The sequence below is a fragment of the Felis catus genome, chromosome A1, assembly GCF_018350175.1.
Source record: "Felis catus isolate Fca126 chromosome A1, F.catus_Fca126_mat1.0, whole genome shotgun sequence".
Classification (NCBI taxonomy): domain Eukaryota; kingdom Metazoa; phylum Chordata; class Mammalia; order Carnivora; family Felidae; genus Felis; species Felis catus.
The window spans coordinates 137,064,694-137,090,030 of NC_058368.1; positions in this window are offsets into that span (position 1 = coordinate 137,064,694).

Sequence of the window (25,337 nt, forward strand, 5' to 3'; positions counted from 1 at the left end):
ATAATAACATTATTCCTAGTTTTCATAGTTTTAGGGGTAAAGAAGAATAGCTCAGGTCTTTCACATATTTACCATGTACCAGGCACCCTTTTAAACCTACTACATGTCATAACTTAATGGTGCTATTATTGTCCTTTCCCTCTTCTTTTTTTTATAGATGAGGAAAACTGAGACATGGAGAAGTCTACTCCCCCAATATCACATAATTAGTAAGATTTCAAACCCAGGGAATTCTGGCCTAGAATCCTTATTCTTTTTACCACAAAGCTGATTTGCCCTGCCCTCTAAACAAACACTCCCTGGCACATAGTAACAACTCAATGAATGGTCCTTCAAATTGGAGAATAACATGTTTTATAACATAAAAGGTAACAATGCAGGGCACAGAACCTCCTTCTCAAGTCATTTTGTGAGCATGTCTTATGAACCAGTAAGCTCCGTGCGAGGTGTGGTTAATGTGCTTCTTGATATTGCTGCCTGATAGAGGAGAGACATATCAAACAAATTGAACCAATGGCACCTGAATATGTAAATACAGTTGTAGTCAGTTCTGTGAAGAGGAAATACAGGAGTTAGGAGAGCTTAAAATCAGGTACTAAATCTGGACAAAAGGTCAAGGAAGGTCCTCCTAAGAAAATGACAAAAAAATATTTTAAAAAAATTGAGACATGAAGATTGAGCAGGCATGTGCCAGGCAAAGATGGGGAGATGGCAGCTTATGCAAAGAGAAGCCTAGTAGGTCTGATTCTGAACTTGATGCTAAGATGGGTGGGAAATCATTGAAGATTTTACACAGAGGAAGGACATACTCAGATTTGGATTCAGAAATCCTAGTTTGATCACAGTGCAAAGAATGGATTTTAGAGGGGCAAGAGTAAAAGCAGATGAACACTTGTAAAGTCTAGTCTAAACCTGATCATGCCATTAAGAGTTTATCAGGAGATGCAGTGGACATCTTAATGCCTAGAGAGGTCATGGGATGATAACATTTGAGAGTTATCCTGATACATTGTGTGAAAAGAATGTGTTGGAAAATGAATATTGATAGTGCCTGGCATAAAAACAGCTGACTCATGAAAGATACATACCTTTGAATGGCAGCACCTTCTACCATGTCCCCACTCCTCATCCTCAATATCTAGAGCCTCCGAGGCTGACTACTTACCTGCCCTGCTCCACTGCAGCCTCCTGGTCTGCTTGTCTTGCTGTCACTGTCCTAAGGTGTATCCATGTGCCTGATTTTTTTTTTTTAATTTGAGAGAGAGACAGACAGACAGAGCATCCTAAGCACGCTTCATGTTCAGGGTGAAGTCCGACACGGGGCTCGATCCCATGACCCTGGGATCATGACCTCAGCCAAAATAAAGAATCGGAAGCTCAACCCACTGAGCCACCCAGGCACCCACCCCATGCCTAAATTTCTTAACATTTACCCAACAGAGTTCCTCTTCCTCTAGGATATAACCAGTGCTGTCATTGAAAACCAGTGGCATCCTCAGACCTGGCCCAAGAGTGGTCAGTTTGAGGGATGGAGTGCAATTCCGTGTTTGAACTACTACAGTTGGGGGAAATGTGCTCTAGATATTCCACGTTGGAATCCAGGCTGGAATTTTCTAAGGAAAGTCTGTTGTATGTGGTAGATTCATAGCATTGTGGTTCAATTCCAGCATATTATGGGTCTTAAGAACTGGCCTGTGGAATTAATCACCAAGGAACATGTGCTTTATACGGGAACATGCATTCTGAGCTCTGAATATCTGATACAAGCAAATGGGCATTTTTAAAAACATTTTATTTAATTTTAGAGAGAGAGAGAGCATGCATGTGTGCAGGGGAAAGGAAGAAAGAAAGAGAGAGAGAATCTTAAGCAGGCATCCATGCTCAGCACAGAGCCCATCGTGGAGCTTGATCCCACGACCCTGGGGTCATGACCTGAGCCAAAATAAAGAGTTGGACACTTAACCAACTCAGCCACCCAAGGGCCCCAAGTGGGTATTGTTAATTTACATAATGGCAATCATTGTGTTAAGAAAAACAAACAAACAAACACCTGCAGATTCATTATCTTGCTAGAGGTGGGCAAGCATTCTCCTCCAGTATTCATTTCTACAATCCAGTAGAGCTCATTTTTTGGTCTTCCTCCAAAGTGGTCACAAAGACCTTTTTCTCCACTTAATAAGCTCTCTCCAAACATCCTAAGATTGTATATTGCTGTGGCATGCAAGAGACAAGAAATAACTTTACATTTATAAATTAAATATGATGAGAGTGCCCTCTCCTTGATAATGCTGGCTAGCAATTCTGTATCATCACTTTTCATGGCTCTCAGGCCCCACCTTAGACTGTAACTTTAACAGTCATAGGAACAGCACTGAGACTTGATGTATGTTGGCTGGTTCATGGTCCCCTCAGCGGTGGCTGATTCCACTCATGGCTCTAGGCCCTCCGTGCCAAGTTCTGTACAGAAATGTCCACCAAATCTTCCAAGACCATATTAACTAAACCTCAGATCTTGGGTGACCCTCGTCATCTCTATAGCCCTACATGGGTGAGATCCAAGGTTGCTGCTACTCTAAGAAAACCTGCAACCTGTCTCATTTCCTGATCTTCTGGGATCCAGCTCACACAGTGTGGTCAGGCTTTTCTCTTCCTCAACCCCATTGCTACAGCTTTCAGCCTCCTTGGACGTAGATCATCGGTAAACCCAAATACTAAATTAACCAAGCAGGTAACATAGATCAGTGCCCCATGCGTAATACAAGAGGGTATAGTGGGGAGCATGGCAAATCAAAGACTCTGTGTCCCATCTAAGGTAGTTTGTGACCATGTGAGAACATAGGCCTAATGTAACTGGATTATCAAAAAAATAATAATAATCATAAAAAATAAGAAATCTGAATTTTGATGTAGAATCTCTGGATTTTAAGATTTTAAAATTGAAAACATTGCTTTTAAAAGATATTAAGGAGTTATTAATTCAGGGGGATTGATAATGGTATGGTGGTTTTGCTTTTAAAATATATATAAAATCACATAAAATGTGATTTAAGATTCTACAAGAAAAATTAAATTTTATATGCAAAAGGAACCTAAATTTGATGGTTTTAAATGATGTCAGTTAAAGTATATAAAGCCTTTGATATTCCTCTCTTTAAGAGAAGATGGGAACTAATTTTTCCCTCCTTTGAGATCTAATCACTTAGTCTTAGTGATTTGTTTCTAAAAATGGAATAAGGCAGATGTGCTGGGGAGGGAGGGACAGGAGAGACCGGTCATAAGAGGCTCTGAGCTCTCCTCACTCTCTCTCAGATTGCTTCCTATGAGGGAAGCAGTCCAACTGCCATATCATTAGGATGCTTAAGTAACCTTTGGAAAGAGCCACATGAAGAGAAACTGAGGCCTCCTCTAATAGCCCTGTGAGAGTACCATTTTGGCAATGGACCATCCAGTCCAGTCAAGCCTTCAGATGCCACATTCCAAAGGCAGTCTCATGAGAGCTCCTGAGCTAAATCACCCAGCTAAACTCTTCATGAATGCCTGACCCATAGAATGCATGAGGTAATAAATGTTTTTAAGCCCCTAGGTTTGGGGGAAATTTGTTACACCCTGAAAGATAATTAATACATTAGCACCAGAGAGACTGCTAGTTTACTTTTGACCTGAAATTTCCAAAGCAAAAATCCCAGGTGAAAATAGCTACTGGTGGGAATTGCAGTTTGACTCTGAAACTCCACAAAGCTATTAACTGCTCCAACCGCTTCCACCCCACCACCAAACAAAGGGGATCAGTTTTTAAAGTATTCACATACTTACTGCATTCTTCCTGGGATACCTGAGCAGAGAATGTACTAGTGACCCCTGCTATGGGTATAACAGACTATGAGAGTTCAGCTAACCATCTGTATCATTTATTTGTTTGTGTATTTCTCTCCTACATTTGTCAGTGAGTGGGGCAAGTTTTCTTTTTAGGTGTCTTTTTTTGATAGGTTTCAAATTGCCAGGGGTTGGAAGATGAGCAACTAATTTGTTGTGTGTAGTGGCAAAATCTGCACTTAGTGTTGTGAGTGCTTGGTGAATATCAGTTAATGCTTCGAAAGCTAGATGTGGGAAATCCTTTATTTTTTAAAAGGAGAAACGAACTAACAGAACCATTTTATCAAAAACATAATCTTCCTTAGAAACTAGTACAGATGACAGATTATTAAGTTCATGGGAACCCAGACTTTGCTGATTCATTGTTGTATCTCTAGTGTCTAGAAGTTACCTGGCATGTGGAAATTGCTCAATAGACATTTGTTGAATGAATGAATGAATGAATGAATGAATGAATGAGACCAAAGAGAAGAAGGTCCATTAGAGGGGAGAGTAGTATACCATCCATTAGGCATTCTTCTTAGCTCTTCCTTCCCCCATCTCCTCTCAAATGCCATCATTGCTCAGGCATCTTTGAGGAAGCCAAGACTCCATGAGAAACATGGTTTTAAATGCAAGGACCAGGAAGAACCCCCTGGGACTAAACATGAGGAGACCTGGCTCCCCATCTTTCCACTTACTGGCCACAAGGCCTGGCAGTAGGCTTCACCTCTCTTCTTTGGTCCTGATTTCTTCTTCTCTCAAATGATAGAAGCTTCTAGCCTTCATTCCAGAGGTGTCATGAGTTTTTCCAGGCTTCCCCTTCTTTTAACACTCACCCTGAAGGAGGCAAGACACCACTTGTGAAGTGCTTTGAAGCTGACAAACCGGAGGCCTCAGGGTGATGTGACCAGAGGCGCACAGCTTGGCAGATGACCTGATACGCCTGATGTTCAAAGCAGCTGTCAGTGAATAGAAGGCAGCTTGCACAAAGGAGCCAGCCAAAAATAATGAGGGAGGTGAAAAGAAAAAAAAGAAAGAAAGAAAGGAAAAACACACAGGGCAGGGCTTGGGGTCACTTGTGTTTCCTCTGGTCTCACCTCCTCCCTGTCGTCCTCCACCCAGTCCTCAAACAACCCCCTTCTGCCTCCTCCAAAAGAAAAGTTAAAAGCTTTCTTTTGGAAAAAGGGTAGTTTGCTTAGACTGCTGCTGTTTACCTTTGGTAGGACAGCCATTGGTGGTGAGTTCAAACACAGGAAAAGGCCTCTGCTTACAGGAAGAGCTGCAGACAGGCCTGGAAGACTTGCCGCGATGCTGTGAGGTTGCACCTTTCCCATCGGTGTGCAGCTCTGGGACCTGACGCTGGGCCCTTGCCTCCAGTCAGGCAGCCAACCTTCAGCCATTGCTTACCCTGCACTACTCCTCCCTTCCCTCAACATTATTGATCCTGAAGCATAAAGATGGTGGAGGATGGCAGGTGGGTGGGCAGGGAAGGGAAAACAAAAAGAGGAAAAGAGGTTTACATCACAAACAAACTATAACCTTGTTTCCAGTCTAGCATGGAAAATATAATTAGAAGCAGCAAACTTTGGGTTTACATTTGGGAGTTTTATTTATTTGTTTTCAACCATTAAAATCTCCCTCCATGAACTAAAGAGGCCTCATCTGCCCAAACGAGGTGATAACCCCTCTCTGGAAAACTGACCTCTCTACAGCTGCTTAGAACTCTGTGATTTATTCATGAAAGGGAAGGGAAAGAATACTCTGCCCTCTTACTTTTCAAAGCACTTGCTCATGAGACCTAGCCACGCTGAGAAGGGTTAGACTACAGTGTGAGAGAAAGGAAGAAAATCACACTGAAGAAACAAATGCTGGCAAATAATCAAAATCTTCTGGGGCTTCCCCATTCCCCCCAAATTTCTTTCCTCTAATTCCACTTCGGAAATTCCCCTGGCTCCAAGAAGCACTAGACTTTCTGGTCAGGCCTTTCTCAAGTTTACCATGAGGATCTCACTTCTCTCTTTCCCTGATTTTCGAGTTATTTGTTTCTGGCTTCAGAGAGCCCATGGCATCCTGTTCCCCCCCCCCCAAACCAAAAGGGAAATAAAGGGCTGTTAATATCATCTCCAGGCACCCACCTCTACTTTGTTTGACACTCATTGTTAGTGAGCTCCTGACACACCTGATGTACCATGTAGTGAAAAGCAGCAATTTCTCCTCCAGTGAAGAATTTTCTCCAGTACTTCAAGCTCACCAAACCTTGGTTGCAGTATTTTACTTGGTGTGGAATCAGTTTGTAAAAGTCCTTTGGTTCTTTCAAGACTTTTTCTCTTCAGATTTCATTTTCAGCAGTTTGACACTGATATCCCTGAGTGTGTGTGTGTGTGTGTGTGTGTGTGTGTGTGTGCGCGCGCACACTTAAATCTATGCTGTGTGGGTTTGCTGCCCTTTCTAAATCTGTAAATTTAAGTCCTTCTCCTAATTTGGAGATTTCCATCTATTCTTTTTTTAAATACTCTTTGCTTCCCCTTTTTAAACTCTCTTCTGCTTTGTTGACTCCAATTGCACATATATTAGACCTTTTGATAATGTCCACAGGTCTCTGAAGATTTTCTCATTTTTTTTCAATCTCTCTTCTCTCTGTTCTTCATTTCTACTATTTTTTGAACTACTTTAAAGTCCACTGATTTTTGTTCTGTTCTCTCTATTTTACTCTTAAGCCCAACCAGGAAATTCTTTTCAGTGTTGTAATTTTCAGTTCTAGAATTTTTATTTGGTTCTTTTTTAAAAAATCATTTTTTTAGAATGTCTTCCTGATCTTTTACCACACTTATCTGTGAAACAACTATATGAAGAATGGTGGGATACTTTTCTTAGTCCTGTTTTATATCTAGAGAAACCAAGGAATTGAGAGGCTAAACAAATGTGTCAAGATTTGAAAGGCAGCCACAAATAGAGCCAAGATATATAATATATAAAATGGTGGAGGAAGATGGAGAAAAGAAAGAAACAGGGAGATGAAGAAGTGTGGGAAAGAGACAGAGTTTACAATTTCAGATAGGATGTTTAGGGATGGTGTCAGTGAGAAGGTAAGTATAGAGAAAACATCTGAAGGAAGCAATGGAAGGGGTATAAGCTATTATTCAGTGGCAAGAGCAAGTGCCCACCATAGGATATGTTATGTATGTATGTCATGTATGATCGCTGGATCCTCCATTATATTTTTGCAAGTTGGTGGGAGCACAAGTTTATCATTTTAAAGCCCAAGGGCCAGAAGTAGTCAGGACTTTAAAATGTCTTATGAACTATTTCACATCATACAAGATGGGGTTCTTTGAAGGGCTTTGATGAGTGCTACATAGTAATTTTGGTTCTATAGGATAACTTACATTCTTGGCACATGCAAAGCACTTTATAGGAACTGACAAACTGATAAACATAAAGTAGAAATAAGAGACTATGAAAAATTTGCTTTCTTCTGATGACTAGATAAATTCTATCTGCTACTCCCAGTAACTGATGACTGGGAAATTTCGAACAACCCTCCCACTAAAAAAAACCTAAAGAATTAGATGAAAATGAAAAACACCTTCTTAAAAGCATCAAAATGTCAACAAGGTAGTGAGGAGTTTAAAAGCCAAAATCTAGAAGAGGACAGCCCAGAGAATAGGCTGATATTCAAATCTGACTTTGCCTGCTAGGCAGTTGCCAGTCCTAAAGAAACAACTGCAAAACTAAACCAAACTTCTGACAAATTCCTAGGGTTGGAGGCAAAAGGAAAGACCGGCAACCTACCAGAGGTGGGGAGTCTAGTAAACTACCTTCTCTTCAAACTGAGCTCCCAAAGAGTTACAGCTTCAGGTAAGGTGAATCCTGAGTAAACCTCTCCCTGCAAACAATTTCCTTCTGCCTTTATGCCATTTGGGTTGTCTAGGAAGTCTCAAGCCTTGAGCTTAGTTTGAGTTGGATCTAGACTGATAGCACCTCAGGTGTCTGGCAAAGTAAAGTCCTTTTTGGAAGGAGATACTATTGTGTTGAACTTCAAATTATTCTTACAAATAATTTTTAAAATACAGTGTCCACTGATGGTGGGAATGCAAACTGCTGCAGCCGCTCTGGACAACAGTGTGGAGGTTCCTCAAAAAATTAAAAATAGAACTACCCTATGACCCAGCAATAGCACTGCTAGGAATTTACCCAGAGGATACAGGAGTGCTGATGCATAGGGGCACATGTACCCCAATGTTTATGGCAGTGCTTTCAGCAATAGCTAAATTATGGAAAAAGCCTAAATGTCCTTAACTGATAAATGGATAAAGAAGATGTGGTCTATATATACAATGGAATACTACTTGGCAATGAGAAAGAATGAAATCCTGCCATTTGCAGCAATGTGGGTGGAACTGGAAGGTATTATGCTGAGTGAAATAAGTCAGTCAGAGAAGGATAGATATCATATGTTTTCACTTATATGTGGATCTTGAGAAACTTAACAGAAGACCATAGGGGAAGAGAAGGGGGAAAAATAGTTAAAGAGAGCGAGAGAGGCAAACCATAAGAGATTCTTAAATACAGAGAACACACTGAGGGTGGGTGGGGGCGGAGAGAGGGGAAAATGGGTGATAGGCATTGAGGACAGCATTTATTGGGATGATTACTGGGTGTTGTATGTAAGCCAATTTGACAATAAATTATATTCATTAAAAAATTAAAAAAATAAAATACAGTGTCCAACACACTGTCAAAAATTTTATGGGAAAATAAAACACATTGAGCAAGAACCAGCAGAAAGACAACTCAAATAGGCCCTTAAGCACTGGAGATAATGTCTGTTGGAATTATTAGCTATAAACTATAAAACCACCTTGCTGTGTTTAAAGAAGAGAGAAATAAACTCTTGTTTGAAGGCTGTGTTTGAAGAAGAGAGAGAGTGAAAGGTAATGATTTAAGATATAATAGTTGAGAATATTCAGAACTCATGAAAGACATCTTTCCATAAATTCAAGAAGCCTAATAAATTCTACACAGTATATTTACACAGCACTTCCAGACACATTATAGTAAAAACATAGATAACCAAAAAACCCTGAACTGTCTCTATACCATATATTAGAAGCAGCCATAGGGAAAAGGATGTATTGCCTTCAAAAACATAAATTGACAGCTCATTTCTAAAATCAATAATGGAAGTCAGGGGATGCCTGGGTGGCTGAGTTGGTTAAGCATCCTTCTTTGGCTCAGGTCATGATTTCACAGTTGATGGGTTCAAGCCCCGCATGGGCCTCTCTGCTGACAGTTCAGAGACTGCTTCAGATCCTCTCTCTCTCAAAAATAAAAATATTTAAAAAAAATTTTTTTAGTGAAGTCAGAAGAGAGTAAATGATATTTTTAACACGGTGAAAGAAAATAATTGCCTGCTTAGAATTCTTTTCCATATACATATAAATATACATAGATACATGGACTAGAATTATATATTGATACATATACTGATATATATATATATGTGTGTGTGCTTATATATGTATATACATATATATACACATATATTCTATCAGTAACAAAGATTAATAAAGACTTTCTTTAAATGAGAGAATTTGGTAAATTCTAAAAGATCTATTTCAGGATAAAGTAAAATGATCCAGATGGAAAGTCTGAGACACAGGAAAAATTTGAATTAGTTTAACAATGCAAGGTTAAAAATATAATAAATAGCAACACAAAAAGTTTTTAAGCTAACCACTAAAAGAAAAGATAGTGTAAATCTTCCAAAATAGTAAAGGGGAAAAACTAATGATAAACAAATCTTAGTCATTCGAAAGGGAGTCAGAAAACAGAAGTAAAAGGATTATTGAAGATGTAGGATGTATAGAAATCTTGAAATAAGATGATAGATTAAGATCCAGATGTGTCAGTAATTACATCATATGGAAATGGACCAGGGTTACTATTGCTTAACAAGTGCATGTGAGAGGGCTGTGAGGAATATGAGAGTGCTCTGGGCTGAGTGAGGGTGGGGATCCTGAATTCAGGTGCTGGCTTAGTCATTAGCTAACCATGGAATCCCGAGCAGTTCTCAGGACCTGAGTCCTCTCAGGAAATGAGGATATTAGGTTGGATAAAGAATGAGCTTCATTCAGTCCTTATAGACATAGCGATTGCTCTCATGACCTCTTTTCTTAGGTCCCAGGTCTTAAGATAGCCTTTTGTTGCTAAGGGCTTGTCACATTCCTGGAAGGAAGGGACGCCCTCTGCTGAGATAAAATTGAATTCTCTTAAACCTCTGTCAGCTACTGGACAAGATATCTGACTGAGATTGGCATATGGAAATGGCATATGTTAGAGACAGAGAGGCCTTAGTTAAAGGTGAAATAAATGCCCCTCTCAATGACTGTTCACACCCTTGCTGGAATCTACAATAATCATTTACTTGAGTTAGCAAATGAAAAATACAACTTACTGGTCTCTAAAGAAGAGGGGACAGAACTTCCAAAGCTATTCATATTTATCCTGCGCATCAAAAATTTAGATTTATCCACACTTAATAGATCTTATGACACCGATGCCCTCACTTAGTCCATATGTAAAATGGCCACAGTTCAAACAGAGCTGGAGTTATCCTGAGGGAAAGCTGGAAAATGGGTGACCCTTACACCGCTCCCCTCCTGGCTCCCCTCCTGGCTCCCCTCCTGGCTCTCAGTGTATTGCAACCTAATGCAGCTTGTGTGTTGCCAGCTAATAGTTTGGACATTTGGCTTCGAAGGATGCCTGCCAAAAAAAAATTACAAATTGAATAGGATATTAATAGTGCAAACTGAAGCGAAGAGCAAGAAAACAGCACAGCTGACATTTTCCCTGTTTCCTTCAACCGTATTACAAAGTAAAAACAGTGATAATGTAATCAGATCTGCAAAGAAGCCTGCCAGAAATACTAAACACTATCAAGAACGCTTTTGGAAGTATAGATTTATACCCTTTGTCATCCATGACAGCCTCAAGTAGTAACAGCTGATATCAGTTCATGATGGAATGGGGCTATCGTAATTAGTAGAAAACCTTGAAGTATGTTTCACTAAATTTTTTTCATTCTTTTAAAAAATTACTTCTCTGTAGATTTTATAATGAATGAATGTCGCTTGTGTGTATAATTTGTAAGCAATCAGACAAACAGACATTAGAGCTCAAATAATGGGGCAGGGGTGGAGGGAGTGGGGGCAGGAGGGGGAATATATAGACAAAGAAATCTGAAGACCTCAGGCCTAGTTAACAGCCAGATCACTGGGGCGCACCTCGAGAGTGAGATGAACGGTAAGGCTACCTGGGAACTGAGCCGCCTTGGGTCCTCGGGTCCTGTAAGAGTTGAGCCCTGTGGTGGAGTGGCTCTTAAGGCAGACAGAGACTCCAGTTCCAGTCTGGGGGTCTCTCTACAAGTGGGACATTTCTAGCCATAGCTGGGGGGGGGGGGTCAGACACAGCTATTTCAGCCCCAGCTTCCTGGTTGGTGGTATTGTCCCAGCCCCCTGCCTAATTCAGAAAACCTGGTCCACCACGATGCAGCGTTCACATGGCCCCCTTTGCCAAAGGAACTTTGACAGGACCTAGTTTCCACAAACCCCATGACTTCAACTTTCCACGCATTTGCTGCTTTTTCTTTTAAAAACAGATTTTTCTTTTTGTTTTTGAGTATGTGTGATTTTGTGATATATAATAAGAAATATGTGTATTTGGTTTTTCTCTCCTGTTTCTGACACACTTTCTAAAACCCTTGGAATTTCCTATGTGATGAGAGCGGAAAGGTATCTTTTGTTATGTTAACGAGGTGACTTTTGGACAGCACCTAAGGAGGAGAGCTGGTTGCCAGTGGAGCCAACCATATGATTAGAGGGTTAGACCTTTGAGTCCTCCTCTCACCCCAGAGAGGGGAGAGGGGCTGGAGTTTGGATCAATAGCCAGTCGCCATGATTTAATCATTGCGCCTACGTAAGGAAGCCTCAAACCCAGAAGCCGTCCCAGCTTGGTGAACACAAGATTCAGGGACAATGATGCACCAGGAAAGGGCCTGGAACCTCTGTCTCTTTTCCCCACACCTTGCCCTGTGCATTTTTTCCATCTGGCTATTCCTGAGTTATAGCCTTTTTTTTTTTTTTTAAGTTTATTTATTTTGAGAAAGAGAGTGCAAGCAAGGAAGAGGCAGAGAGAGGGAGAGAGAGAATCCCAAGCAGGCTCCATGCTGTCAGTGCTGAGCCCAATGTGGGGCTCAAACTCATGAACCGTAAGATCATGACATGAGCTGAAATCAAGAGTCAGATCCTTAAACGACTGAGCTACATAGGCATCCTTTTATACCAAATTGGTAATCAAGTGAGTAAACTGGTTTCCTGAGTTCTGTGAATCACTCTAGGAAATTAATTGAACTGGAGGGGTTGGGGAGAGTCACCAGAACCTCTAATTTGTAGCAGCTTAGTCAGAAGTATCAATGATGATCTGGACTTGTGATTGGTGTCTGAAATGGAGTGGGGACAGTCTTCTGGGACTCAGTCCTTACCCTGTGGGTGACTATCTTCTGGTAAACAGTATCAGAGTTGATTAGAACTGTAGGATACCCAGCTAACTGGTATCCCAAGAATTGCTTGGTGATATATAGAAATCTATATATTTCTATATATAGAAATCTTGCACACACATACACATTGGATGGATCCCCCCCCCCCATCTCACATACACATACACATTGGAATTGGGTCCCAAACTCTTTAGTATGATACCTATTTTTTTTAATGTTTTATATTCCATTTATATAACCATTTCCATGTGTTTGTATTAGAGTAGAGAGAAATACTCTTGTGATTACTTTGCTGTCTCAACTCAAAATCTTTGGACATTCATTTGAAATCTTGACCAACTGAAGACCCGACGAGTTAGTGGAACTTGACAGGTACCATAGCAAGGTGTTTTCTAAAACCAAGTTTCTTGATTAGGATACAATGTGCTCTCCAGTTCACCATATTGAGTTATAGGATTTTATTTGCTTTGTTTGTCTTTTTATGTAAAATTATTTATTAAGCTTCAGTAGCCTGGGGATACAAACATAATAGCATTTCTTTTGTTTTTCAGACTAAAGCAGTTCAGTTGGGATAGTAGAATGCGTAGTGGCCCTGTGCCCTCTCTGTGAATTGTCCAAGAACGTTAGTGGTTTGGTCCACAGTAGCCATTCCTGCTGTCGTGGTGCTTGTTCTTCTCTCCCCAAGAGATATCTCACTCCAGATTACTCCAAGCCATTCAGTATCCAATTATTTAGCCAGCAAGTGGCTCAGCATGCAATTTGTGACCCAATTCTGGCCAATTAATCATGAGAGCAGGGGGGAGAGGTGGGACAGGAGGGACTTCTGGGAAAGACTTTCTCACTCTTAATAAGAGAGATAAGACAGGAAGCCTCTTGTTTCCTCTGGACATTGAAAATGTCTAGATGTGACTTTTGGGACTTCCACAAACACAGATTGACCTTGAGCTGAGCCAGATGAGAGTAGAGTGGGAAAACGAGAAGCACTGAACCCTCATGATGCCATTGCGCATCATTAACAACCCTAGCACTTCTCAGCTTCTGTTATCTCTATGAGATAATACATGTCTTTATTATTTATTCCACTCTGAGCTGAAGCTTGTTACCTGAACAGTAAAGCATCCCAACTGATAATACCTGCTTTCCAAATGGCTCCAGCAGTGAGAATGGGATCACCTAGGCTGCATTGTCCAAGAGAAAAACAATGGAAGCCATCACTGGGGGCCACATACATCATTTAAGACTTTTTAGTTTCTACAATAAGATGAAATTAATTTTAATAATTTAAACCTACTCTATGCAAGATATTATCATTTTGACATGTAGCCAACATCAAAATTGATATTTTACAATATCTTAACATAAAATAACACAAACTGTAAGAGAAAAAATTTTTAAATTGGACTTCATCAAAATTAAAACTTTATGTTCTTTGGAAAATACCATTAAGAAAAAAAGACAAGTAACATTCTGGGAGAAAATATTCATGATACATGTATCTGATGAAGGACCAGAATATATACAGAGCTCCTACAGCTCAATAGCAAAAAGACAAGTAATCAGTTAAAAAAAATAGGCATATTTGAGCAGTTACCTCACAAAAGAGGACATAGGAATGGCAAGCAAGCACATGAGAAGAGTCTCAACACCACGGATCCTCAGAAGACGCAAACTAAAATCACAATGAACTTCAACTACAAAACCTCTAAAATGGCAAAAATGAAAAACACCTAAAATGCTATGAATTGGCAAAGCTATGGAGCAACTAAACCCCTGACCCATTGTTGGTTGGTACAGTTTATTATGTGTAAATTATATTCCACTTAAAGCTTTAAAAAAAAGAGTTAAGCCAATGAAGTTTCAAAGTAATGGCACATGATTCACATGAAAAGCAAAAAACAAAAATTACAAAGGTGTAATGGAGTTACTGCTAATATTTAAAGAGGCACTTTGCTAAATCTTTGCTTTATTTATTTCCTCATTCAGTCTTGAAAAAGAGCCTACGAGGGAGGTATACTTACTATCTACATTTTAGAACTGACCACCCTGAAGCTTATAGAGATTCAGTGGTCAGGCCTGAGTTAATGATCCTACCTAAACTCTTAAGCATTAAGCAAAAGAAACTGAAATTAAAATTAAAACTAGATTAGGGGCACCTGGGTGGCTCAGTTGGTTGAGCATCTGACTGTTGATTTTGGCTCAGGTCATGATCTCGCAGCTTCGTGGTTTCGAGCCCTGCATCAGGCTCTGTGCTGGCAGCGTGGAGCCTGCTTGGGATTCTCTCTCTGTCCCTCTCTCTCCGCCCCTCCCCCATCACGCTTGTGCTCCTTCTCTCTCTCTCTCTTTCTCTCTCTCCCCCCTCTCCCTCTCTCCTTCCCTGTCTCTCTCTCAGAAATAAATAAACTTTAAAAAAAAATAAAACCAGATTAAATGTGGTAAAAGAAGGCGGTTTGAGGAGACTAGTGCAACAGTGACTTCAGAGTATGGGTGACTATTCTGGTTTGGACTCTATGGCTGCTGTGTATTCCCTTCACATTGTTTCATTTGTAAAAGAGAATAAAATACCTCCTTAGAGATTTATGGGCAGGATCAAATAAATTAACATAGGCAAAGTTCCTGGCACACAGCATGCACTAAGATGTTTATTTTCTTCTCTTCCCTAATGGAAAGCAATATATTTCATATTCTGATAGAAAGTGAACCCTTGGGTTACATTGCAGTCTTGAATCTAGAACACACTGGAGGTCCTCTTTGGTTTGGATTTTGAGTATTCATACAGATACCCCCCCCCCCATTTACATTCATCTCCTACTCCCAAACAAAACCCCATCTCCATATAAATGGGTCCAAAAGTGAGACATATTTATTCTAATTAATCCTTGATGTTTGAGAGAAATAAAAACATGCTCACATCATTTCAGAGTCTGGGTACAAATACAGAAAGAATCTGAGTTTGGGTAATCAGAAGACTGTCCCTTTGAGCACACAGGTTAGTGGAAGTTACAAGGAACCAAGTAGGAAGCAGATTAAGTGGATTCTTCAAAAATTCAAACTGACCCCAGTGCCCTAATGCACTTATATTCCCAATTCTGCCAAACCCAGCTCTGTAAATCTGTCATTTGCTTTGTCTATCCCATCTCTCTAGATTTGGCTCTCATGTCCTTCGTATGCCTTGAGGTGAGGACAAAGGCCATTTTCCCACAGAGGATCCAGCAGTTAGGCAGACATCTATCATAGCAAAGGAAAACCAGGCTTCAGTTAATGCCTCAATTTCTCCAAATTTTGAAAAATAAAACGGGGTGTGGAGTTACACCTGACAGCAAGGAGCTACTAGAGTGAGTCAGGAATAAGAAACATTATGATCCAGCCTCTAGGGGTGTGTATGTGTGTGTGTGTGTGTGTGTGTGTGAGAGAGAGAGAGAGAGAGAGAGACAGAGAGAGGAAGAGAATGAGAACACTGAGGACATAAAAAGACTGCTACTCAGTAGGTTGGTAAGAGCCGGAATGGAGTTGTTCCTTGCGTTCCCCGTGGCACGACTTCTGGCACAACTTAAGGATTTCTGGCACGGGTTCCCCCAGCCCCACGTACAGATGAGAAGACTCACGCCCAGAGAGGCGTCCCTTGTACCACTCGCCCAAGGCCACACACATCAGTGGCAAAAGCCAACAGGCCCATCTGTCTCCTGAGTCAGCTCTAGTGCCCTTTGCCCCCTGCTGGCCTTCCTCTGTACCCTGCCTTTGTAGAAATGGGAAGGAAGCTCACAATGAAAATCTAGGAGAACAAAAGAAGAGCGCGAGGGAATGGAGTAGCTCCCCTGGGTGCAAACCTGTGAGTGATCGTGAGGCCGAGGGAGCCCTCTGCTGAGATGGTCGGTAGAAAGTGGAAGTAGGTGGGAGTGAGGTGAGGGTGAGTGAGAAGTAGGGAGAGGCTGGGCTGGGTGTCTGTGGCATCAGTCAGCAGAGGGAGTGAGGGGCCGTGAAGGAACAAGGACGCTCAGGTTACAGAATTCTTGCAGGAAGGAGCAAGTGTCTGATCACCCGAAGACTGGAATCGAAGAATCGTGAGAGCTACAGGCACCCTTTGCGTATTGTTGTTCCTCCTGCAGCCTCAGGCGAGGCCAGGGCTGAGCCCCAGGAGCCCAGTCAGAGTCCAGAGGATTTCCCTTTCCAGTGCACAGAATGTGGGAACTGTCACGTTGAGGCCTGTTGTTTGCTCCAAGCCGGCTGACCCGCCCAAAGACAGGCCGGACCGGACGGGGGCCCGTGCCATCCACAGTGCTGCGCAGATTTGATGTGACGGGGCGGCATCCAGTCGGGGTCTGGCGACGTCACCTCTGGACAGACTGGAAGGCGATTTCTAACGTTTTCAAGACACCGGGAAGCGGCTCACGCCTTCGTAATACATCGGCCACAGTTTTCGAAAGAGAATTCTCAGCCCTGCCTGCGGCACGCCGTTCCATTCGTGTACCTCGTCGTAACCCTGCCTGTGAGCCTCCTAGGAAAGACGTCCCCCTCCTTCCCTGCTCTGCCCAGCCCGCGGAAAGTCACCCTGTGGCCCTTGTAAAATCACCCACCGGGCGTCTAGAAGCTGAAATTCCTGAGCGCCTCCCACTAGGTTTCACAGGAGAGATTTCTAATCAGGTCACTCAAGCTGGTGAAGCTGACTGCCCCGCTGTCCCACGGCTCCTTCAGATTTTGACTAAAAGTGAAGGGAGTGGATGTTTGTACTAGAGACAACACACACATAGAAATGGAATATGGCCATGTGTCTGACCCAGCAGATGTGTTCCAAGTTATATGGAATGTACAGCTTAACTAAGAGGTAGAGGTCTGAAAGCCCTTGTGATGGGGTGTGGAGGAGGAGGAGGAAGTTTGCATCTGAAGGGTGAAGGGTGAAGCAGCACCAGCAGAACTCTGAACTCACACCCCCGTGTCCTAAACTGCGCACCATAGCTTCCAACCATCCAAGGCATCTTTATTCCTGTTTCCCACTTCAGGTCCACTTATCCAGACCAGCAGGGCCATCATTCAGCCCAGGATTCATTTAACACGAGACTACTGCTATTTTTTTCTCCAGGAATTTTAAGTGTAACATATGTACGCACAAATCATAACAGTCAGCTTTATACACATCCAGGTCCTGACATGGAGCGTGACCAGTACCCAGGAGCCCCTCCTGCCCCTTTCAGCCCCTTTCAGCCTCTGCCTCCTCAGATAACCATGACTCTGACTGACTCTAACCATGACAGTCTGCCTGTTCCTGAACTTGCTTTAAAAAATAGAATCCTATGGTGCATACTCTTTTATGTCATTTTTGTTACTCACGCTTAGGTTTGTGAGAGCCAACCATGTTATGTGTAGTTGTGGCTGGTTGACTTTTGCACTCATTCTTGTAAGTATTCTGTTGCTTAAACAGGCAGGATTTATATATTCCTTATACTCAATAGGGCATTTGGGGTAGTTTGGTTTGTGACCACATGCATAGTGTTGCCATGAACATTCTAACACACGCCATATCATATTTTGGTTTTTTTAATGTTTACTTATTTATTTTGAGAGAGAGAGAGAGAGAGAGAGGCAAAGAGAAAGGGAGAGAGAGAATCCCAAGCAGGCTGTGCACTGTCGTCACAGGGCTTGGCACGGGGCTTGAGCTCAGGAACCATGAGATCATGACCTGAGCCAAAATCAGGAGTCAGACACTTAACTGACTGAGCCACCCAGGTACCCGCCCCTACCATATTTTAAAATTTTGATGCAGGACTGCCCATCATTGCTCTGATCCTTGTTACCAGGAAGATGGTTCACTCCTAAGATTCACAACATTTTTTGAATTTTGATACACTATTTTATTTCATTAGTCACCCACTTCCTCCTGAAATGAAGAATGCATAGGTTTCTTTTTTTTAAATAAAATCAACCTGATTTAAGGACATGGCAGTGTCATTAGCATGTACTCACTTTTTTGTGCCCTTAGCAGCTTGTCCTGCACAAAGCAAATAATTTCATTTTTTCAGTTGCAGTGAATTGTTTGAGAACAATCTCCCCCATACATACTTTTCACAATTTGTCCTAAACAAAATACCATCACTCCCTTAACCATTCTTCATACCAGTTGTATTCTGTTCTTTTGCTCTGCTATACCCAGGGTAAAATATTTTTGGAAAACACCATACACAAACACACATTTTTAAGCTGACATCTAAAAGTTTTATTATCTGTTCAAATGAATCAAAAGGTGGAATTTCTGCCATTTTTTTTTTTAAAGATGCTGGTGCTAGCTATTTATTTATTTATTTATTTATTTATTTATTTATTTATTTATTATTTTTAAGTAGGTTTCATGCCCAGTGTAGAGCCCAATGTGGGGCTTGAACCTCAAGATCAAGACCTGAGCTAAGATCAAGAGTCAGATGCTTAACCGACTAAGCCACCCATGTACCCCACAAATAAATGCTAATTTTTCCCCCAATGTGGGGCTCGAACTCATGACTCTGAGATCAAGAGTCATATGCTCTACTGACTCAGCCAGCCCCTCTGCCATTTTTTTAAATTGTTTGATACCTTAAATATTTTCTTTAACTTTGAAACTGTAAGCTTAGCTCATACAATTTATAAAAAACATCCACCATGTTACATGATCGACAAAGCTGTCCTCATGAAAATTGATTAGCAAAATCAGACTTACTTTCATTCATATGTGGTTTCTGTTTTTTATTTTTATCATTTCAAATAAACCTGTAAATACCAATTCCTTGGCAAAGATTACATCTAAATTTAAATTCTAAGCTACGTGGATGGATGGATGGATGGATGGATGGATGGATGGATGGATGGATGAAAACTCACCATGACCTTTCTCCTGAGTGAAAGAAAGAGCCACACTTTGATATTTCCTCCCAATGCTTTCTTTGCTTGATTTCATGTCACTCTCAGAAAGGATGCATTCTTGGGTTGTTTGGTACCCAGAAGTCTTTTACACTTCAGAGTAATAATACTCCACCATAAGATCCAGAATGGGTGAGAGGTCTGTTTTTCTACTTTGTTAAAATGAGAGAAGGGAAAGGGGAGATGGAAAGCTGTGCTCTGAACCAATTTTCTCCACACTTTCTTTCTAAAACCATATGGAGGAGAAAATGGTGTTTTAAAGATGTTAGGTCCCTTTATTTTCTCATGCTTTAAATAGGCCACCTATGATGCTTAGTTTCACCTTTATGTCAGGTATAAAATCTCCATGGGGATCCAGAAACTAGACAAAGGATAGGTTTTCCAGTCTCTTAAGAAAATGGATTGTAAGAGATTTCCTGATAGGATATTTGCTTACTGAGTATTTGGAAAGTTTAAAATTCTCCCTCTGAATTAGTCTATTTTGCTTGTTTATACTGTGTTCAGGTGTTTTCTAGATAGTATTAGAATCAGCACTATCATCAGTTCTTAATTATCTAACAATATTTATTCTGTTCATTACCTGAGGTCAATTTTTAATTTGGGTTGACTTTTTCTTGAAATTTAGCACAACAAACATCTTGGCTCATTTGCCCCCCACAGCTCAACTAGTTTGAGCTCATGGAATGCAAACTAATTTTAAAATAAGCAGGAGACTCCAAAGGCAAGATTTTCTGCCAAAAAAAAAAAATAATAGTAATGCATTAAGAGCCAACTGATAGTACTCTGACATCTGGTACCCCCCATTCTCCACAACATCTGCAAACCTGAAAACATCCCCAAAAGCCTCTGGGAGTGAACACTCTGGAAAGATTCAAACCTTGAAGGTTACAGAAGATACAAGACAACCCTTCTTCCCCCAGACAATAGTGCATTCCCAGGAGACCAGGACCTCTAAAGGTCATAAAAACCATCCACAGAGAATATCAAAATACAGAAGCCCAGGAGAACTAGGTGGGAGAAAAGTGGAAGGAGCAGAAAAAAGTGACGAAAAATGAGAAGCAAGTGGCAAAAGAGAGAAGCCAGAGCAAAGCCTAGAAATTTTGATGATTCAGGAAGAAACAAACTCCCTATAAGAGAGGAGAAAGGACATGGGGAAACCCAGAAGACAACCAAGGAAAAGCAGCAGCAACCCAAAGAGCAGAGCAGACTGGAAGCCTTCAGCCCCAAACACCTCAGTCTTCTGAGGGCCTCTACACGGTATTCAGTGAGGGTCCCTGTTGTATTTCCATCTTTTGGGCTTTGATGAATAAAGATCCACTCCTGACCCTAGGGAAAAGAGACAGTCACTGAAAGAATCCATGTTATTAAAACACAATTTAGAACTGGAAAACTATCAGGAAGTAAGATGGCCTAAGCAATCAGCTCTTCCCTCCTCTTTCTGGATCACAGGATGCCCACAGACCCTGCTTCTCTCTGCATGTGGGCTCCTTCACTCTCCCTCACTCAGCCCTTTATCTGTTTCATCATAATTACTGCTTCCTCATAGCTGTGCTTACTTACAGACTGTCAGACAGTCTTCAGCTCCAACTTGTAGGTCACTCAGCTTGCCAGTCTGTTCCCATATCTGTTTATACCAGGAGTGCTTTTATTATAATTCTGTAATTTAATTAATTTATAGGTAAACTCAAAGCTTATAAATAGAAAAAAGTTAATGTTTCTACAAAAACTAATTTGAATGCTTTGAGAAGACTCATAAAGTTGGGTTTCACACATGACAAAAACCTCACTATCAAATTAGGTGTGATAAAGACAATTCTAAAAGACTAGGGTAAAATACCAGAAAAAATCTATAAGTATTCTGCACTCAGCTTACTTAAAAATTGTCTTTAAATTGTTGATTCACTTGAAAGAAATCAAAACTGAAATTGGTAGATGATTCTCTATGAGTGTGATTTATTCCAGAAAGACAATATAGAACTTCAGTGAGCCAATCCATAATCAAAACAGAGGTCTTAGCCTTACGTGAAAAGATGGCAAATAAAATTATATGTATACATATTTATGTTAACTCATGTGTTTACATGTTAATCTAGATATATCTGTACAGCTAAAACTTTTTAGGTGGTATTATTTTTAAAAATGTTTTTCCTCAGTAACTACTAGCCATCAGTGCAGTCGGATTAGGTAGGAGGATTTCTGCTGCAATTTTCATCCATTCTGGCCCTCCCCATTTAGTGACTTGCTTAGCACCAAGTACATAACAGACACTAGCGAACCCTTGTTCCTTGACAACCTCAAAGGAGGTAAGTAGGCAAGCAGTGATAACCTAAACTCCGTCCCCAAATTATTTTTCTGGCCCAGTACTCCTCAAGGAGTGAGCCAACTGTAAGCAATAATGAACTCAACCCAGTTCCAAAGAAATAAAATAATGTGGTCCCTTGTTTTGAATTCATTGTTAAAGGTTTTTAAACAATCCTCTCAAACAGCAAGAAACCTGCCCTAAACACCACCCTTTCCCTGAGGTAGGGTAAGCAAGAAAATGGGAGCAATGAAAAATAGAGATCATGCATTTTTTTGCCCTACCCCTAGGGCAACGAGTAAGAGCACAACTCTAGAGTCTGAAGCTTCTCGGCATTAACTTGCCATGAGAACCCAGCGACTACCTAACCTTTCTAAGTCTCAGTTTCCTCTTTGTAAAATAGGTTGCCCTAAGAACTAAATGAGGTAATGCATGAATGGAAAGATAAGGTTTTCTTTTCCACTCCTACGCTTTTTTCTTTCTCTAACTACTCACCCACCATGGCACAGGGGAAGGTGGTAAAGACAAGAAACACCCCCCCTAATAAGGACTAGAGTCATATGCAGAGTGCTTAACAATAAGAAGAAAGAGGAATATTATTATGTTTGCTGTTCTCTGAAGAATATGAAGGGCCTAAAAAGCCCACAGCTTACTGTAAAGCCCACAGCAGGAGCACCTTGAAACTGTTCTCCAGGATGCAATCATTCATTCATTTAATGAATACCATTTGTGTGCCAGGCATTGTTTTATGCACAACAGTGAACAGAGCCAAGTTCTCTCTCACTGAGCTTACATGGCATTTAAATTGAAGAAAAACCAGAAACTAAGAGGTTACCCATGAAACCTATGCACAATGCCTGTTGCAAAGTAAGCATTCAGTTAACACCAGCAGTCTTAATCATTGTTGTTATTAACCCAACTGAAAAATCTAATTTAGGATTATTAAAATGTCTTTCTTGACCTCACACCATATAGAGGATTTTCCGACCCTAAAGCTGGACCCACCTCACACTGGCTTTCTCACCTACTGACCTCAGAACCCCTGTGTCTTTCTCAGCACAGAACTCATTTTTCACCATCTTTCCCCTCCCCTACCTTCCTACTGTTTTCAGAAATCACAACTCTTTCCCCAGCTCTCTAGAAGTTAAGCATGGAAACTGGGGAAATCAGAGCTATAACGTTCTGTTAAAATATGAACAATTTGGTGTGTTTTTTTTGTTTTTTGGGTTTTTTTTTTAAATTTTTTTAACGTTTATTTATTTTTGAGACAGAGAGCATGAACAGGGGAGGGTCAGAGAGAGAGGGAGACACAGAATCTGAAGCAGGCTCCAGGCTCTGAGCCATCAGCCCAGAGCCTGACGCGGGGCTCGAACTCACAGACCACAAGATCGTGATCTGAGTTGAAGTCAGACGCTTAACCGACTGAGCCACCCAGGTGCCCCAACAATTTGGTGTTTTGATAGAGATTGCATTGGATCTGTAGATTGCTTTGTATAGTATGGACATTTTACATCTTCCAGTCCATGAGCATGGTATATCTTTCCATTAGAATATAGGTCTTTCATCTCCTTGGTTAAATTTATTCCTAGGTATTTTATCTTTTTTGGTGCCATTGTAAATGGGATTGTTTTCTTAATTTCTGTTCCCTCTGAACCCACTTTGTTGAGAGTTTTTATCATCAACAGATGTTGTATTTTGTCAAATGCTTTTTCCATATATATTGATGATAATATGATTTCTATGCTTTCTCTTGTTAATGTGCTGTGTTACAATGATTGATTTGCAAATATTGAACCACCCTTGCATCTCCGAAATAAATCCTGCTTGATCATGGTGAATGGTTTTTTTTAATGTACTGTTGTATGCAGTTTGCTAATAATTTGTTGAGAATTACATCTTTGTTCATCCTGGACATTGGCCTATAGTTTTCTTTTTTTGTAGTGTCTTTGTCTGGTTTTGGTATCAGGGTAATGCTGGCCTTGTAGAATGAATTTAGAAGTTTTCCTTTCTCTTGTATTCTTTAAAAATAGTTTGGGAAAAAATGTGTATTAACTCTTCTTTAAAAGTTTGGTAAAATTCACTCTCTTTCAGAAATTAATAGGGTGCCTGGGTGGCTCAGTCAGTTAAGTGTTTGACTTTGGCTCAGGTCATGATTTCATGGTTTGTGAGTTCAAGCCCTGCATCAGGCTCTGTGCTGACAGTTCAGAGCCTGGAGCCCATTTCAGATTCTCTGTCTCCCTCTCTCTCTGCTCCTCCCCTACGCACACTCGGTCTGTCTTTCTCTCAAAAATAAACATTAAAAAAAATCATCTTTGAAGCCATCTGGTCCTGGATATTGTTTGTTGGGAGTTTATTGATTACTGATTTAATTTTAGTACTAGTTATCAGTCTGTAACCCATCAAGATATGGAAGCAACTCCAGGGTCCATCAAGAGAGAATTGATAAATAAGATGTGAGCTACAAGTGTAGGTGTATATACATACAAATATGTACATACACACACACACACACACACACACACACACCTAGAGGGTTTATGCTAAGTGAAATAAGGGAAAGTGAAATAAGGGAAAGATAAATACCATATGATTTCACTTATATGTGGAGTCTAAAAACCAAAACAAACAAACAAACAAACCAAACTTCTTAAAAAAGTAATCTCGGGGCGCCAGGGTGGCACAGTCGGTTAAGCATCCAACTTCAGCCAGGTCACGATCTCGCGGTCCGTGAGTTCGAGCCCCGCGTCAGGCTCTGGGCTGATGGCTCGGAGCCTGGAGCCTGTTTCTGATTCTGTGTCTCCCTCTCTCTCTGCCCCTCCCCCGTTCATGCTCTGTCTCTCTCTGTCCCAAAAATAAATAAAAACGTTGAAAAAAAAATTTAAAAAAAATTTGCAAATATGAATGATTGATGGTCCACCTCTCATCCTATTCTAGAAGTAAAAGATAACCTCTTTGCAAGGGTCTCCAGTTCTGTGCACATCTGTTAACACAAAGAAGTGACCCTGAGAGGCTGCCCTGGGACAGAGGCAGCTAATCTGCACATGGCCAAATTCCCACCTGGCAGGTGGGACCACAATGGTGTGTGGTCTTCAGGGCTGCCACACAGCCACTTATCTTGAACTGGAACCCCCCACACTCTGATCCCCCCTTACCCACTTATCTATATTGTGACATTACCTTCTAACATGTGATTTATGTATTTATTAGGCTCTTTATTTTCCCTTTCCTCCATGAGAATGCAAATTCTTATGAGGGCAAATATGTTGGGTTTGTTCATTAGAACAATGCCTGGCACATACTAGTCACTCAGTAAGTATTTGCGGAATGAATGAATGAATTAGAACTTCAGAGGAAAAAGATTTCTTTCATTGCTAGAAGGGCCTTGGGGCCCTTAGTGGAGGCTCTGAAATGCAAAAGCAAGCAAAACTGAGACAACTGGCTGAGACTATTTTCTCATGTAAACTGGAAAGAAAGAGGAGTGGAGGTGGAGGCTCCAGCCCTTACGCCCTACAAAGGAGGCCAAGGCTGCAAAGCAGGGTAATGATGCCCCTTCAGCTTTCTGGAATACTGGCTGTGTTTCCTGTCTGTCTTGTTCCCATTCTTTTGACAGCCCTATTCCTGGCTTTCTATTGTGAGCCTGTTCTTTCAATATCGTGGCTATTGTGATTAAATAAATTGAATAGGGATGAATGCATCATTTTCCCCCACTGCAGCATGAATAGCAGTTAGTTGGGCCCAGTA